The sequence below is a fragment of the Nematolebias whitei genome, chromosome 7, assembly GCF_014905685.2.
Source record: "Nematolebias whitei isolate Nwh7 chromosome 7, NemWhi1, whole genome shotgun sequence".
NCBI lineage: Eukaryota > Metazoa > Chordata > Actinopteri > Cyprinodontiformes > Rivulidae > Nematolebias > Nematolebias whitei.
In genome coordinates this window covers 44,429,565-44,444,922 of record NC_056504.1, presented here as the reverse complement: position 1 = coordinate 44,444,922, position 15,358 = coordinate 44,429,565, and the positions used below count along the sequence as shown (strand labels likewise).

The window sequence follows — 15,358 nt, the reverse complement described above, 5'->3', positions numbered from 1 at the left end:
TGAGATTGGTGCACCAAAATCCTTCTTTAGGAGGTTAAAGAACGCCTCATCGAACCATGGGAAAATAACCCACAAGTCTTTAATCTTTAGGTGTATTGACCCCAAAATCGAAGCTGGGGATATTGGGGGGACCCCTAATAAGAATCTGGTATCAGATTTGACCAAAACAGTTTTAGAAAGACATTTGATCTGAAAACTCAGCCAAAAGATAGTCTATGGTCGTTTTCACACCCGATAGTCCGGTAGACTCGGTTCGGGACCAATATTCATGACCTTTTGTTTACATTTGAGCTGGTGTGTTTGCATTCACACTACACTGTGCAGTCGAGTCAACCTGTTTAACCAACCTATTCCCCCGCTCGCCTGTGGGGGCGCTACACCTAGAACTACTGAAAGAAATGACACAAAAACCTCTGAAGACACTTCTTCTTCTGTAAATAAAAACAAAAATGAAGTGGCATCAAGTTTTAGCAGTTTTAAGAGTTATATTTTGTCATTTTCCAAAAATGGACTTAGCATGAGCAGAAGATGAGACAGAAGACCATGGAGAATATTGTTTTTCCACACAAGGCAGCTGACGGCTCCATATAAGGTCAGAGAAATGTGTGTTTGTTTGCCCTGTGGAGCTGGTCCTGGTCTGTTTACATTCACACTGTACTCAAACCATGCTGGAGTTCTCTTCTACCGGACCGAGACCTAGGTTTTAGCCCGGGCCAGAGTTCGCCTTTTTGTTCCGTGACAGAGTTCCATGGCGCGTTCACACTTCCCTAAATGAACTGGACTTTCTAGGAAAACAAGATAGAGTTCGATTAAAGCAGACTAAACAGGGCTGATGTGAATGCACCCTAAGTGTCTAAGACACACAGACCACTTTGAAGGAAAAATTGGGTATCTGGGGACACCTTTTTTCTACTAGGTCCAGACTGACCGTCTTTGGATATGTTATTGTGGGGCTTTGCATGATTTGTACGCATTGGTCCGGTTCCAATCTGACCCTGTTTAAAGTGTTAAAGGAAGAGGTTTTTACTCCTGTTTTGTTCAAAATACAAGTACAGTGAACCCTCGTTTTTCACTGGAGTTATATTCCAAAAAGAACCCGTGATAGGCGAAATACGTGAAGTAGTAACCTGTATTTTTTTTACAATTATTATACAATGAAATACTCCATAATACATTCAAACCAAAGAACAAAACCTTTTTACAGGCCCAAGCATTTGTTTAACAAATAAAAGTACTGTATAAATGTTTTTTTTTACAAATATCTACTGTATTGGAGAGATTGTTTAACCAATCAGAATGTAGAACACAATGCATGATTCAAATCCGTGAAACAGCGAGACCGTGAAAGGTGAACCGCATTATAGCGAGGGTTCACTGTACCCAGAAAACCTAGGGTAAAAGTGTAGAGACACAAAACTTTCTGTGCTAGGTTATGGCCTCAAGCCGATGACACTCTGAGTTTCATGTCCCTATGGCTCTGTTTAGGGGGGGGGGAACTCTGACCCCATTAAAAAAAAGACAAGTACCCATAATTCATAGCGTGAATGGAAGAGGGACAAAAAGCACACAGAACCCAGTCAGGGCATCATACTGATCAGGATCTGTGAGTTTGGTGCTCCAACGACCTTGTTCACCAGATGCCACAGCCACTAACTGTGAAAACTTTCTAAAATTCTTCCAGGATAAAGTGGCCTCAGTCAGACATGTCACTAGTTCTGTTGCTCCTGACTCCTCTGCTGTCTCTGTAGCTCCAGTCGTGTTTGAACACTTTCAACCAGTGTCCCTTGCCACTCTCACTGATGTTGTTCAACACATGAAGCTCACTAATTGCCCACTGGACGTTCTTCCCTCCAAGTTCTTGAAAGAGGTTTTTAATTCTGTGGGTTTCTGTATTTTAACATTTTTAAACTCCTGCCTTCGTCTAGGAATTGTCCCTGCTGCATTTAAACATGCTCTGGTTAGGCCCCTTCTTAAAAAACCTCACCTAGACCCATCACTTTTATCAAATTTTAGACCTATTTCGCATCTGCCTTTTTTATCTAAAGTCTTAGAAAAAGTTGTTTTTATGCAGTTACAACTTGTTTTAGAAAACCATGGTATCTATGAAACATTTCAGTCTGGATTTAGAACCAGTCATTCTACCGAATCAGCCCAGTTAAAAGTCCATAATGACATTTCCATGTCCATGGATGTCAAGTGTCCCGTTGCTCTGGTGCTGCTGGACCTTACAGCTGCGTTTGATACAGTGGACCACGCTGTCCTGTTGTCTCGTCTCCAACATTACGTTGGAATTTCTGGTACAGCTCTCAAGTGGTTCACTGCTTATTTGACCAACAGAACGTTCTCTGTCATGCTGAATAATCTGTCTTCCTTCACTGCCCCTCTCTCTTGTGGTGTGCCACAGGGTTCTATTCTTGGTCCTGTCCTCTTCACATTGTACATGCTGCCCCTTGGATCAGTGATAGCCAAACATAATTTTTCTTTTCACTGCTATGCTGATGATGTACAAATTTATTTACCAATGAAACCTAAAAACAGTAACCTTCTCACACCTTTCGTTGATTGTATTGCCAACATTAAACAGTGGCTTCATCTTAATTTTTTGTTTTTAAACGAAGGAAAGACAGAATGCATTTTCTTTGGTGATGATGCTCCCTGTAACTTTGGTGCTCTGACATCCAAGTTCAGATCCACAGTTAAAAACTTGGGAGTGACATTTGATAAAGACTTAAAGTTTGACAAACAAATATCCTCTGTAGTCAAGGCCTGTTTTTATCAGTTACGTCTTTTATCCAAAGTTAAGCCTTTTTTAAATCATTCTGACTTGGAAAAGGCCATCCATGCTTTTATAACTTCAAGGCTCGACTACTGCAATTCCCTATATGCAGGAATCTCCCAATCCTCCATTAGACGACTGCAATTGGTCCAAAATGCTGCAGCTCGACTTTTAACCAACACCTCCAGACGTGAGCACATCACGCCTGTTTTATTTTCTTTCCAATGGCTTCCAGTCGATTTTAGAATTAAATTAAAAAATTTATTATTCACTTTTAAAGCTCTCAATGGTCTTGCCCCGCTATATTTGTCTAATCTTGTAGCTGTCCGTGAATATAGGAGAACACTGAGATCTTCTAATACATTTCTACTTTCTGTCCCAAAATCCAACTACAAACGATGGGGTGACAGGGCCTTTTTGGTTGTCGCACCCAGACTCTGGAACCAGCTACCTCAGGACTTGTGCACCATCACTGACATGGAGCATTTTAAATCTAAACTTAAAACCTTTTAATTCAGGCAGGCTTTTAATACCTAGTAGGTCTTTGACAATTTTGCTATGTTTTAATTGTAATTGTTTTAGTTTTTAACTGGCTGATTTTTTATTCTTGTTTGTTTTTAATTTCTGTACTGTGCAACACTTTGTGCACCTTTTGGCTGCTGGAAAGGGCTCTATAAATAAAGTTTGATTGATTTGATTGATTGATTGTTCAGGTGGGTAACGAGTACCCTCATTGCCCAGCGGACCACTACCCAGAATTCCTATCTGGAACATGCCAGCTCAAAAAATCCTTGTGGGCTTGATCAGGGCCTCAGGCTGGTGGGACTCTGTGATTTTGGCACTTCTACGACCTTGTTTAGTGACCTAACAAAACACCCATATTTGCCTTGTACATCATTACCCACAATTCCACACTGAAACAAGTTAGTGACACCAAACTTTAAAATCCAGTACTTTCCACCAGGCTGAACCTAAGCTGTGAATTTAGATCTTGTAGGTGGTTCCTAAGGTGTCAAAATGTCACATGAGCATTTTGGCGGGAAACTGCAAATTTGAACCAAAAAATATAATAAAAGAATGCAACTGCATCAAAAACTGCGGTTCGAGACTGAAAGCACTCAGAAAGTGTCAAGGATTGGCACATTGTCTCACTGGAGCTTCTGGTTTGAGTTTTGAACTCATTGTTCCACATACAACACATTTCTAATGATCGCAATGTAACTTCTGACAGCAAGTAACCAGGACCACAAAACTTTCAGAGGATATAACTGGAGACATGCTGATTGCACCTTGTGAGTTTGAACCCTTTGGGAGGTTCCTAAGGGGTCAACAGGCCCTCCAAATGTCAAAAGGTCAGGCCTTTTTGTAAGGATGGTACCATTTGGTGGGCTCTGTTTGTGTCTGTGTTTCCCTTGTGTGTTCCTCTTCAGTTTAATTGGTGTCACCCTTGTCTCGTCACAGCTGTTTGTAATCACGTCTCGTCCTGTCCTTGTATATAAGCCGTCTGTTCAGTCTTGTCCCTCGTTGCGTCGTATTCGTTGGGTATCTAGTGTTCTCCTGCGTCTCCTGAGTTTTCCTGAGCTTCCTGAGTCCCTTCTGAGTTTCCCTCCTGAGTCTTCTAGTTTATGTAAGTGTTGCTGCCACATCAGCTTATTGTTTTGTTACTTTTTTATTCGTCATTAAAGTATTTAGTTTTTTAATCTGCCGAGTTGAGTCCTGTCTGCACTACTGGGTTTGTTCCTGTCCACCAAACCCTGACACTTTTTAATTAATACAAGTGATGGATGGTCCATAATTCCTAGAAAATAGGAGCTAGAGACACAAAATTTTCTGGGTTAGAGAGCAGCTCTCAGCTGATGACACCCTAGAAATTTGAAACAGATTGCATTGTCCTAGGGCAAGCTGTAAGGCCCTAAAGTTCAAGGCCTGTCATGTGATTTTGGCTTTTGTGCTTCCTATAGGAGTAACTGAGGAAGATGAGCCTGTACCATTGTAAAGATCTGGTTAATAGAAATCTATCAAGCCCGCTCTCATCTCTGCGAGCTTCCTAGAAGTCGCAGAGCAGCCCAGAGTGTGTGAATGGAGGCCTCACACACAACAGTGCAAATAGACATGGCCTCTGTGCATGATGTCGTGCATGTGCAGGCCTGAAACTCTCCAGGCTCCTTCATATGTTTATGTTTAATGTATCCTGTACATTTTAGGATATTGGCTTATTCCTTAAGGAAGTTAAAGCTTTGAATGTGAAGCTTGCTTAATTTTTCTGTAAGCACTTAGGGAAGAAGGATGTTTCTTGCATACGAGAACATTTTGGGTCACAGCTTCCCGTAACAATGTCCTACAAAGATGATCTTGTACCATTGTAAATACCTGGTTAATAGAAATCCAACAAGCCTTCTCTCATCTCAGTGCATGTTTTCTACAACCCTTAAAATGCCGTAGAGTGTTCTAATCATGGGTTTCCTTAGCCTTAACATGGGACATTTAAGTGTCACCCATGCATGCTGTAGTGAATGCACAGACATGAAACTGTGTAGGCCCCTTCATGTATTCAAGCTTAATATACTATGTAGATTTGAAGCAGTTGAGTTATTCTAGAAGGAAGTTATACCACTTTGAATTTTGTAGCTCTTACTGCGTTTTTCAGACTACAAAGCACACTGAATTACAAGGCGCAATATGAATAAACCGGTCTGTTTTCATATCTAAGGTGATAAGACTCACTGTTGATTTTCAAAAAATTAAAGGATTGTAAATGCTAGGTTTAAGACTACTAGGTTTAACACTTTCCTTTTTGATAAATCGTATAGTTAGGGTTGGTTTCTTATGCCACTATAGGCTTAAACTCAGGGCTTAATTTGTAAATTGATTGATGCCAGAACAGCGGGTGGGCCGCAGTGTGTGTGGGGCTCATTTGGGGGGTGGGGATCTGTGGGTTCTCCCACAGAAAATTTTGAATAACAGAGATACCATTTCCTGGAATCTGGTGTATTTCAACAGGTTGTTAAACATCAATATTTGCCTACAGTTGTAAACACTAGGTTAAATTACTGTTTTGGAGAGCAACAGTAGGTTGTGTGTGAATAGAGCAACTCTGATTCTGTCAGATGTCCTAACCCCCTCCCCTCACATCATGGTTCTGAGCTGAACTCTTCTCTGCTAAATCCAGTCCTGGTTGTTGCTCCTGCTCCATTCTCAAAGTGGCACCTTTTGAAGCACCTGAAGGCTTCTATTCTTGGTTGTTGGACAGTCCATCTATCCATCCATTTATTTTATCAAAGTAAATTGGACTGTCTTTGACATTTTGATCACTGTTTTTATTTTGACAAATAAGTGCCGTTGTTTTAAAACGTGATGTAATGTGAATAACATATCAAACATTTCTCGTGTTGTATTTTTTATTTATTTTACAGTAAGCTTTTAAATTTTTTTTATGTCTGAAATATATGCAGGAGTTCAGACACCAGTAGTTGTGCAGGTGTTGTATAGAGCTGTCTGGAGATGCTGCACATAACGTGCACTGTCTGCAGGGCGTGACGCAGAATGTGTTGGTTGAAGACACTTAAATCCTTGTGGGACATGCTACAAGGGGTGTTTTTCAGTGCACAACACTGCTGAGGAGGGACAATGAGAGGAAGAATAGAGAAGGATTCTACGTAGCACCTCTGTGTATCTGTGTATAAATGTGACCATCCTGTCACTCCGTCCTCACACCCCCTGCCTCCTCTCCTGCTCTCCTCCCAGCCTGGAGCTGAGTGAAATGGGTGGAGTGTCGGCTTCACCCAGCACCAGCCTGGGCAGGAGCGTGTGAGCGAGCCCGGTGTGCTGTGGCTGGAACATCCACTTCACAGACTGGATAACATTTTCTCTCGTATTTTTAATTAATAATCAAAATAAAAATTACTTTTAGGGGCAGAGATTTGAGTTGCCAAAGTCGATCAAACAGTTACTGGAACATAGCATATTGCAATAATGTGGGAAGTGTTTATAAAGCCTTAATGTAGATATATAAATACTAAAATAAACTACTACTTACTACAACGACTACTACTTGTTCTACTATCTCTACTTTGTGTTTTTTTCACTTATTGTGTGTGTGTGAGAGTGTGTGGGGATCTGGGAATGGAACCTCCACAATATACAAGGGACTATTGTATATGAATAAAATGAATTGTATTGAAGTGAACTAGGCAGAAAAATTAAACTTTAGAATTGCATTCTTGGAGTCAGGTCGCACTTATACCCTGTGAGCTTGGTACAGACTGGTGCATTATAAGGGGGATCAAAGGAGCCTTCAAATGTGCTGTGGGACTTTGTTGCTGGTGATAGGAAGTAGCTAAAGCTACAAAATTTGAACTGGGGTATGTTGGAAGCACATCTAACACATATCCAGTGTGAAATGTGATGGAAAAGCATGTGAAAATGTTGGAGTTACAATTGGTCCTTTTCAACATTGTACGCAGAGAGTCCTTGGACTCTGGGTGGCAGCTGCAGAGTGTGATTTCCTGTCCGGAGTGACACAAATTTCCCTTTGTTGGATAGGAGTAGGACCCTCATGGAGCCAAATAGTGCCTCGAGATGTGTCCTGTGCTTATTTTTTCACAATATTGCACATCCAACTGGCTTTTGAGTGTGCTTTGAATAGCCACAAGCATTTTATTCGTTTTTTTGGTGTCCTTAGGGTCAAAAGTCATTAGGTAGCACCCTGGGTCTTGTATTATTACAAAAACCAGGGTATGACAAGAAATAACTTTGGACTTGGAACACCCAGACACATTAACATTTAATGTGACATAGTTTGGTGGAAATGATGGAATCCCAGTGAATGTGAAGGTTCTAGGTGCTTGCTAAGGGCTTAAAGGGCCATCTGAATATTTTTGTGTGAATGTTTGTGTTATTCCTGTTTCTGCCAGGATCACTTACAAAATTTATCTGCTCACCTTCCAATGCTTATACGGTAATGCACCATCTTATTTAAAAGAACTTCTCACCCCTCATTGTCCTTCACACACTCTGCTCTTCCAACACTCATCTTCTTCTCACTCCCAGGTCTCGATCCTGCACAACAGGAGACCAGGCTTTCTCCTGCGCTGCCCCTCGGCTGTTGAATGCCCTGCCTTCATATCTGAGGGCTCCACAGACCGTGACATGTTTTAAAAAGGGTCTTAAAACCTTTCTTTTTACCCAGTTTTTTAATTCATTTTACTGTACTTTTTTTAAATTCACCCATAGTTCCTTTTTGATTATTTCATCAGCATTTTGTGCATTTTAAGTTTTTTTTTTATGTGTTCATTCTGAGGCGTTATCCTCCTGGTTGTTTTGCTCTCGGTTGCTTTTATGGTTGCTTTTATCCTGCTGCTATCTGATGTTCACTTTTTGTGACACTTTGAGATTCACTGTGAATGTGAAGTGCATTATAAATAAAAGTTATTATTATTATTTATTACAAAATCCACTGTATAAACAGTCATATTAATTAACATGAAACACCCAGACACACCAAAAAAATAACAATATAATTTATATTTGATTATATTTTGAATACATTGTATCAAGTGAAGACCTACCACATGGGCTGTCATGCAACTAGGAAGCTGAAATTCACCAAGCAACTTCATCTATAGGAGCTTAAAAGACCTTGTAAATTTCAAGCATTTACCTTATTGTAGCGGGACGTTGTTAGTTTTTTTTAATTTGAAGGTCAATTTTTATTTTTTTAGCTGCCTAAAATGTATTGCATACACACCAAATTGTAATCAAAATTCCAACAAGAAAAAAGGCTGATGATTTCCTGTATGTTTCACAAAGATTTGTTCAGTGGTTCAAGTGATAATTTTTAAAAGATACAAAGATTTATTTGGCTTAAGCTGAACATTTAGGACTGACGTGCACCAAACTTTTACCTGTTCTAGAAGCAAATGATATGATGATTTCCTGAAACCCATGTTGTTCATTTGAACTGAAACTAATTGAGCCCCATAGGCAGAGTCCCATTCACCAGACACTTGCTGATGACCCCCTCTCCCAGGCCTGGCTCCAGAGTGGGATCCCAGTAATCCACATTCAGCAATCTCCTTGATTTTGTCTGTCCAAACAATTTTTTTTTACCACAGTTGTTGATCATTTGAACAAATAAATTATTTGGATGTTTGCTAAGAAATAAATTAGCATTGGTAGCAATACAATGGCACAACTGGTAAGGCTGCTACCTCTCAGTGAGCAGGTTACCCTAGTTTAAATCCTCATCCAGGGGCCTTTCTGGGTGGAGTTTGCATGTTCACTCCATGCATGTGTGGGTTTTATCTGGGTACTCCGGTTTCTTCCCACAGACTAAAAACACGTATGTTATGCTAATTGGTAACAATTATTATCCCTGTTAGTGAGTGAGTGAATGGTTGTTTGTCTTGTTTGTCTCTATGTGGCCCTATGATGGGCTTGTGACCTGTCCAGGGTGTATCCCGCCTCTTGCACAGAGATTGCTGTTTATAGGCACCAGCAACCCCACGACCCATAATGGAAGACGCGAGTAAAAGATAATGGATGGATAAAATAAATTGTCAGTGGTGTCCTGAAGTAGGTCAGCTATTGTTAGACTGACTGACTGTGGGCTGGAGAGTAAGTCAGAGGCATTGATGCTATGAATATAACAGATGGTCTGTACACAATCAGTGTTGGATTTGGACTTGTGCAATTATTTATAGATTAAAACCCTTGTGAATAAATTTACTAGCTAAATAAAAGAAATAATTAACTTTAAAAATATATACTATGATGAAGTCCAAATGCCAATGGTCAATATATTCATTCAATTGTCTAACTCTGTTCTGCTATTTTTCTCATGAAATAAATTTGACAGCTTAAATTTATCAAAATGTAGTGGGACATAAGTGATAATGTACTGTGCATCACCACTGTCATATTTTTTATTTGTATTTCTTGTTAGTTTCTTTTACTGTGTTGTAGTCCAGGTTCTCAAATGGTAAACCTAATAATGAGGTTACCTTGGTAATTAAGGCACAGTTTTGTGAGAAAAGGGACTAGATGAATAAGCAAGATAAGAAACTATCCCATGACATTCCTTTAATTTAGACCATACACAATATTCCACTGGACATATATCTTTTTTGTTTGAATGTAATTTAATTTAATTGGCTTTTTTGTGGTACTATATAAAATTTTATCAAGGTCAAGTTGTCTTTTTTGTCATTTTTTGTCATTCATTTATGGTTTTGTTATTGTTTTAAACATTTTCTTTTAGATATTTAATACATAGACAACAGCTGATTTTTCATTGTACTCATAAAGAATTAAAGCAACTATAAATCACCTGTAAAATTTGTATTTGGAATAAATTAGTAATTGGATATTCTAATGTTAATGACATGCAGCAAATGCATATTGATCAATTCAAGGAGTTCAGTTAATTTACTTTTTGTAGCATAATTACTTAAATGCACATTGCTATACAGACCATGATAGGTGGAGATATGGAAATAGGAATATATTTTAATAAACTGTAAGCAAACAAGTCCAAAAAGTTAATGTAAATCACTAGAGTATTTAGTATACAATGCTTTTGACATGTTAAAATAGTATTTGAAAATATAGTGCTGCTAATTTGCTGACACTAAGATTATAACTTTCAAAAGACAATATTTTTTATCAGTTTTTTAGAACAGTTTTCATTTTTGCTTAATCCATGTGCCCATTCATTTGTTTAAATTTTTTACATCAGGCAAAACATGGGCTACTATGTGGTCCTACTTATAGTTTAAGTTTCTATTTTATGATTCTTTATCATCAGGCATTACATAGGCCACCTATGAAGTTTAATGCAGTTCTACACACTCCCACTAGGGACAACATTGAGGTATACACAGATTTTGTGGGGAGGCGAGGGGCGAAACCATACACATACACAAAAAAACCTATTTTAGTGACTTTTTGGGACGTTTGAGATTTTTGGATTAAAATACATTTTGGAGCGTGCTGAATGCGATTATAAGGTTCTCTAATTGGGGACCGTGGTTTTGGTCCCCACTTGCCAAGGTGTCCCCAAATGACTGGTGTGTAAACGTGTTCACGACCCCAAATATAACATAAGCAAACGCACACACACACACACACACACACACACACACACACACACACAGACACACACAATGTGCTCCACTGGAATATGTCCAAAATCAGAGATTATCATGGCTGGGAGGGAATGAAGAAGTGTAAGCTCATTAAAAACAAAGAAAGTGCCTGCAGATGATCAGGCTTAAGGGTAATTTAATTGTGTTACTTTGTCTTTGAGATTCTTCTGGGTCGTGGGAAAATCCAGCTGCTTTCTCGTAACGTTAAAGGGACGACACAACCAACAAAACATAAACTGGGGAAAAATAATACTTGCCATTGCCTCATTTATTAGCCCTTCATTTTAGCTTTATGTCAAAATATCTACACTGGAGTGGTTACTCTTCTCTTGTCTACTTACTGAGTGCACACACTTTATTGTAATAAATCCAGTTTCTTCCACCGAGACAAAGTCAAGTTGTGGAGGGTTAGACTGAATTGTTTCCAAACGGCTTTTAGTGCTTACCAGTTCCTCCGAAGGGATTCAGAGCTGATCCCTTGCCAGATCAGATATGTAATCCCTCCAGAAGGTTCTTGGTCTACCTGTCATCTCCTCCTTGCTGAACATGCCTGGAAAACCACCAAAAGCTAGGTGGCCAGCAGGCATCATGATCAGACACCTAATCCACGTCATGTAGCTTCTTCTCATGTGAAGAAACAGTGGCTCGGCTCTGAAGTCTGAGCCCGTTTTCTACTCAAACCAGACGGAGAAAGTCTAGCAAATTTAGTTTACAGGTTCTTCTTGTTGAAACTAGGGGTGCACCGATTGCAGTTTTCTGGCCGATCACCGATTTCTTAAAAAGTCTGACCTGCCGATTCCAATTTTGGCCGATACAATTTTTGTTTTATAAATGACACTGTCAGGCGTTATAAGGTCACAATGCACCTTCAATTTGCCAAACTTATTTTGTTGAAAAACATACCCTTGAACAATATCCTAGAAAAAATACAAACTTGTTTTAATTGGCCATGAGGTAGTACTCTGGAATATAAATGAAGTTTAGACAATTGTTGTTAAAACTAAAATCGGGGCCGCCGATGTATCGGTGCACCCCTAGTTGAAATGTTTCATCTTTTATCCAAAAGACTTCTTCAGCCTGAGGAGCTGCAATAAACTCAGTCTTATAAATAGCATCTTCTCATAGTGGATCTATCAGTTTGTTGTTGACAGCCAAAACTAGCTGTTCACATGATAAAGGAGGACCATCAGCCTAACAATTGATCGTGAGTGCCCTGCTGGCCGATGTGAGAAGGTGCTGTTTATAAGACTGAGTTTATTGCAGTTCCTCAAACTGACAAGTCTTTTGGATAAAAGAAAAAAACGTTTCCACAAGAAGAATCTGTCCGGAGGACCTGATTTAACTTTGGTAGATGTTTGAACCTGGATTATTGAGCATGCATCAGGACATACAGAGAAATCAAGTAGGTATCTCTGCAGACAAATTCGAAAGGCGTATCTGGAGAGCCACATCTGATTGGATGATAAAACAATTGGCGTATCTGGAGGTTCACATATGATTGGAAGATAGTGAAATGGGCGTATCTGGAGGGCCACATTTGATTGGGCGACCAAAAATGGGTGTATCTGGAGGGCCACATCAGATTGGACAAAAAAAAAAAAAAAGAAGCAGTTTGTGCTAACCACTGACATTATGTCTAAAAACAAGGCGTTATTGGCAGATTGTGTTAACCACAGACATATTACATCTATGGTGTTAATCGGTTCGACATTGGCGGCGTCTCCATACCTTCTCTTTCCGCCTCTCTTAGCACAGAACTTCCGGTTACATTTCAAAATAAGAGCAACATAACTGGGTAGTGGGGAGGGCTAAATGTTTCTTTTTTAATACTTAGCCATTACATTAAAAAACAAAATCCATTTTGGTTGTTGAATAATGTGAAAATAGTTACAATCGATTCATAAAGAAAGAAAAATAAAATAACCAAAATAATAATGATACTTCACCTGGCCTTGGGACAAAGGATGTTACCTTTTAACTTCAGATTTTCTTGTTCAACCTTTTAAAGCAGTCACTGTAGATGAGTGATTGTCAGTTTTTGTAAGATTTCTGCAACTGCAGCAGTTATTTCTGCTTACTGGTTAACTTCCTCAGATAATTACATTTACACTATTTCAAACTCATGCTAGATTTACAAACTTTTTTTGTACCTTAAGGGAGTAATCAGAAATAACAACATGTGATCAATCCAGCAACCTTTAGGTGCTGGATACTTTCAGAGGACAGCAGTATTTTGCACCTCCACTCCCCACTGCAGGCTGTGATGGGAGACTTTGCATAGATCTGTGACTTTAATGATCATAAGATGATTAAGCATCAAATTGTGATGCTGATTATTAGACTATGCAGATGGAACAGCTGACTTGACTGCAGTCTGTTCGATGAGTAGTGGCTGTAAATTGGACATGAAATACAGAAACACGTTTGGTTGCTATTTATGTAAATATGTATGACGCTAAAGCCAAAGAAATGCTCTGAAAATCAGCAAACAGATGTGATTCTGAATTTATCTCTATTAAGGCAATCCTCACCTCTTGACAACAATAATTTTACCAAATCAACTTTGTTGGATTCTAACAGCCACTCCAGGAAAAAAAAAATTGCACAAAAAATAAACTTTGTTGTTAAAAAAAACAAGATTTGAAGATGATAAATATGTCCATCTGTATAAGAAAAACAAAAACAAAACACAAACAGTCAAAGCATGAGCAACCAACATTTTTTTTATCTTTGTGAGGTGGTAAAGGAGAATATAACGTTCTTGTTTTTGTCGCTCAGATAAGCTATAAAAATGCTTTTAGTTGCTCCTGGCCTATTTTGATATATGTTGGAAACCAAATTAACACAAGTCTCAACAAACCCTCAGGAGCTAACAAAAAGAAGGGTAAGACTAAATGATGACGCGTTGAAACAAATACAGAGATGAAGTGAAGATGGAAGCGGTTTGGACTGCACCTCAGTGGAGACTAAACAGGCAATGTAAGTAAGAAAAACAAAACAATTATTTACCATGAATAAACCTGAAAAAAAACAAAAAAACTGTGTTGTCAATATGGTGCTTGATTCGTGGGATACGATAACGAAGCCCTACAAATACAGTATTTGTTCTAAACCTCAGTGTGTTAATTATAACAAGCACTTGAATAAATGATGTAATAAAAATGACATTTTCTAACATTAATGACAAAATTAATAAAATTCAAAGAAAAGGACTGATCTTAACAACCAAATGCATACAGCACTTATCACTGCGTACTTATGCAAATCCTAAACATTATTCTTCTTTCGGCTGCTCCCTTCTTCAGGGGTCGCCACAGCGAACTTTGCCACATGAAGACTTGGTAATTATTTTTACGCCAGATGCTCTTCCTGATGCAACCACAGACCACCGAGCTGCCACAGCCCTCTGCGTGGAGCAGAGAGCTGCTATCTAGGGGTTAAGGTCCTTGCTCAAGGGCCCAGAGTGGGGTAAATGAGGGTGGAGACAAGTGTGGGTGATTCACCTATCCCACTATTTTGATGTTGTCGGTACCGGAGAGTTAAACCGGCAATTTTCTGATTACAGGCCCACCTTCTCTAACCTCTGCGCCACCACTCCCTTGCAAATCCTAAACATAATAAAAACAAAACATGTGCTGATTTAACCACTGGCGATTTTAGCCTCTTTTTGGGGTGATCAAGCACGCCTAAATTTTAACTCGGCACCCCTGAAAAATATCTTCATTAGGATTTTGTAAGGAAACTCAGTTCTCAAACCTTTAGATTCACCAAAATATTGAATAATTTTGGAACAAATATAAAATAAATGATGACTCTCTTAAACGGGCCAGTAAAACCTATGATTGTTTTTGCACAAGTCGGATCCTCAACGCCACCTGTCAATCAATGGTATCAGTAATCTCAAATTTTCCTGAAGGTAAACGCCCCTTACCTGCAGGAGCTACACCTCCTTTTTCCTACAACAACATTGTCAGTTTTGCTAGCTTAGCGCTACATTAGTGTCGGCAGTTGTCAACAGGGTGGGGGGTGAGAGAAGCGGATCGTGTTCTATTCACACAAGGAGAGCTGTTGGTCAGACTACGTATTGTTGCTCTCTAAAATAGTTACTGAATCAAGTGTTTACTTATGTAGGTAAACGTAGATGTTTGACAATGCCTTGAAATACACCAGAATACAGGAAAAGGCATCTACTTTGTTCAAAATTTTCTGAGGGAGAACCCCCAGACCCCCCACCAGTGTGTCCATCCACATTACAAATGCTTCTGGTGCCAGTGGCCACCATGTTGTTCAAGCCAAAGAGCCATTGTCAGCAGTGAGGGGCTAAGAACTCCTAAAGGTCAAATTCTAGAATCACCCCTGGATTTAACGCTTGTGTTTCATGTGTAAATTGGCACATTTTACTATTAAACTCATCGGGAATTATTATTATTAACTTTGA

At 39.2% G+C, this 15,358-nt stretch overlaps 2 protein-coding genes across 2 annotated transcripts in view; one reads left to right on the top strand and one right to left on the bottom strand.

Annotated features, from left to right (window-relative positions):
* LOC119411943 (serine/threonine-protein phosphatase 6 regulatory ankyrin repeat subunit C-like) overlaps positions 1-15,358 on the top strand; it is a 1,101,338-nt gene that overhangs the window by 37,973 nt on the left and 1,048,007 nt on the right. The window lies entirely within an intron of this gene.
* The window catches only part of mdfi (MyoD family inhibitor), a 189,614-nt gene that overhangs the window by 171,024 nt on the left and 3,232 nt on the right, over positions 1-15,358 (bottom strand). The window lies entirely within an intron of this gene.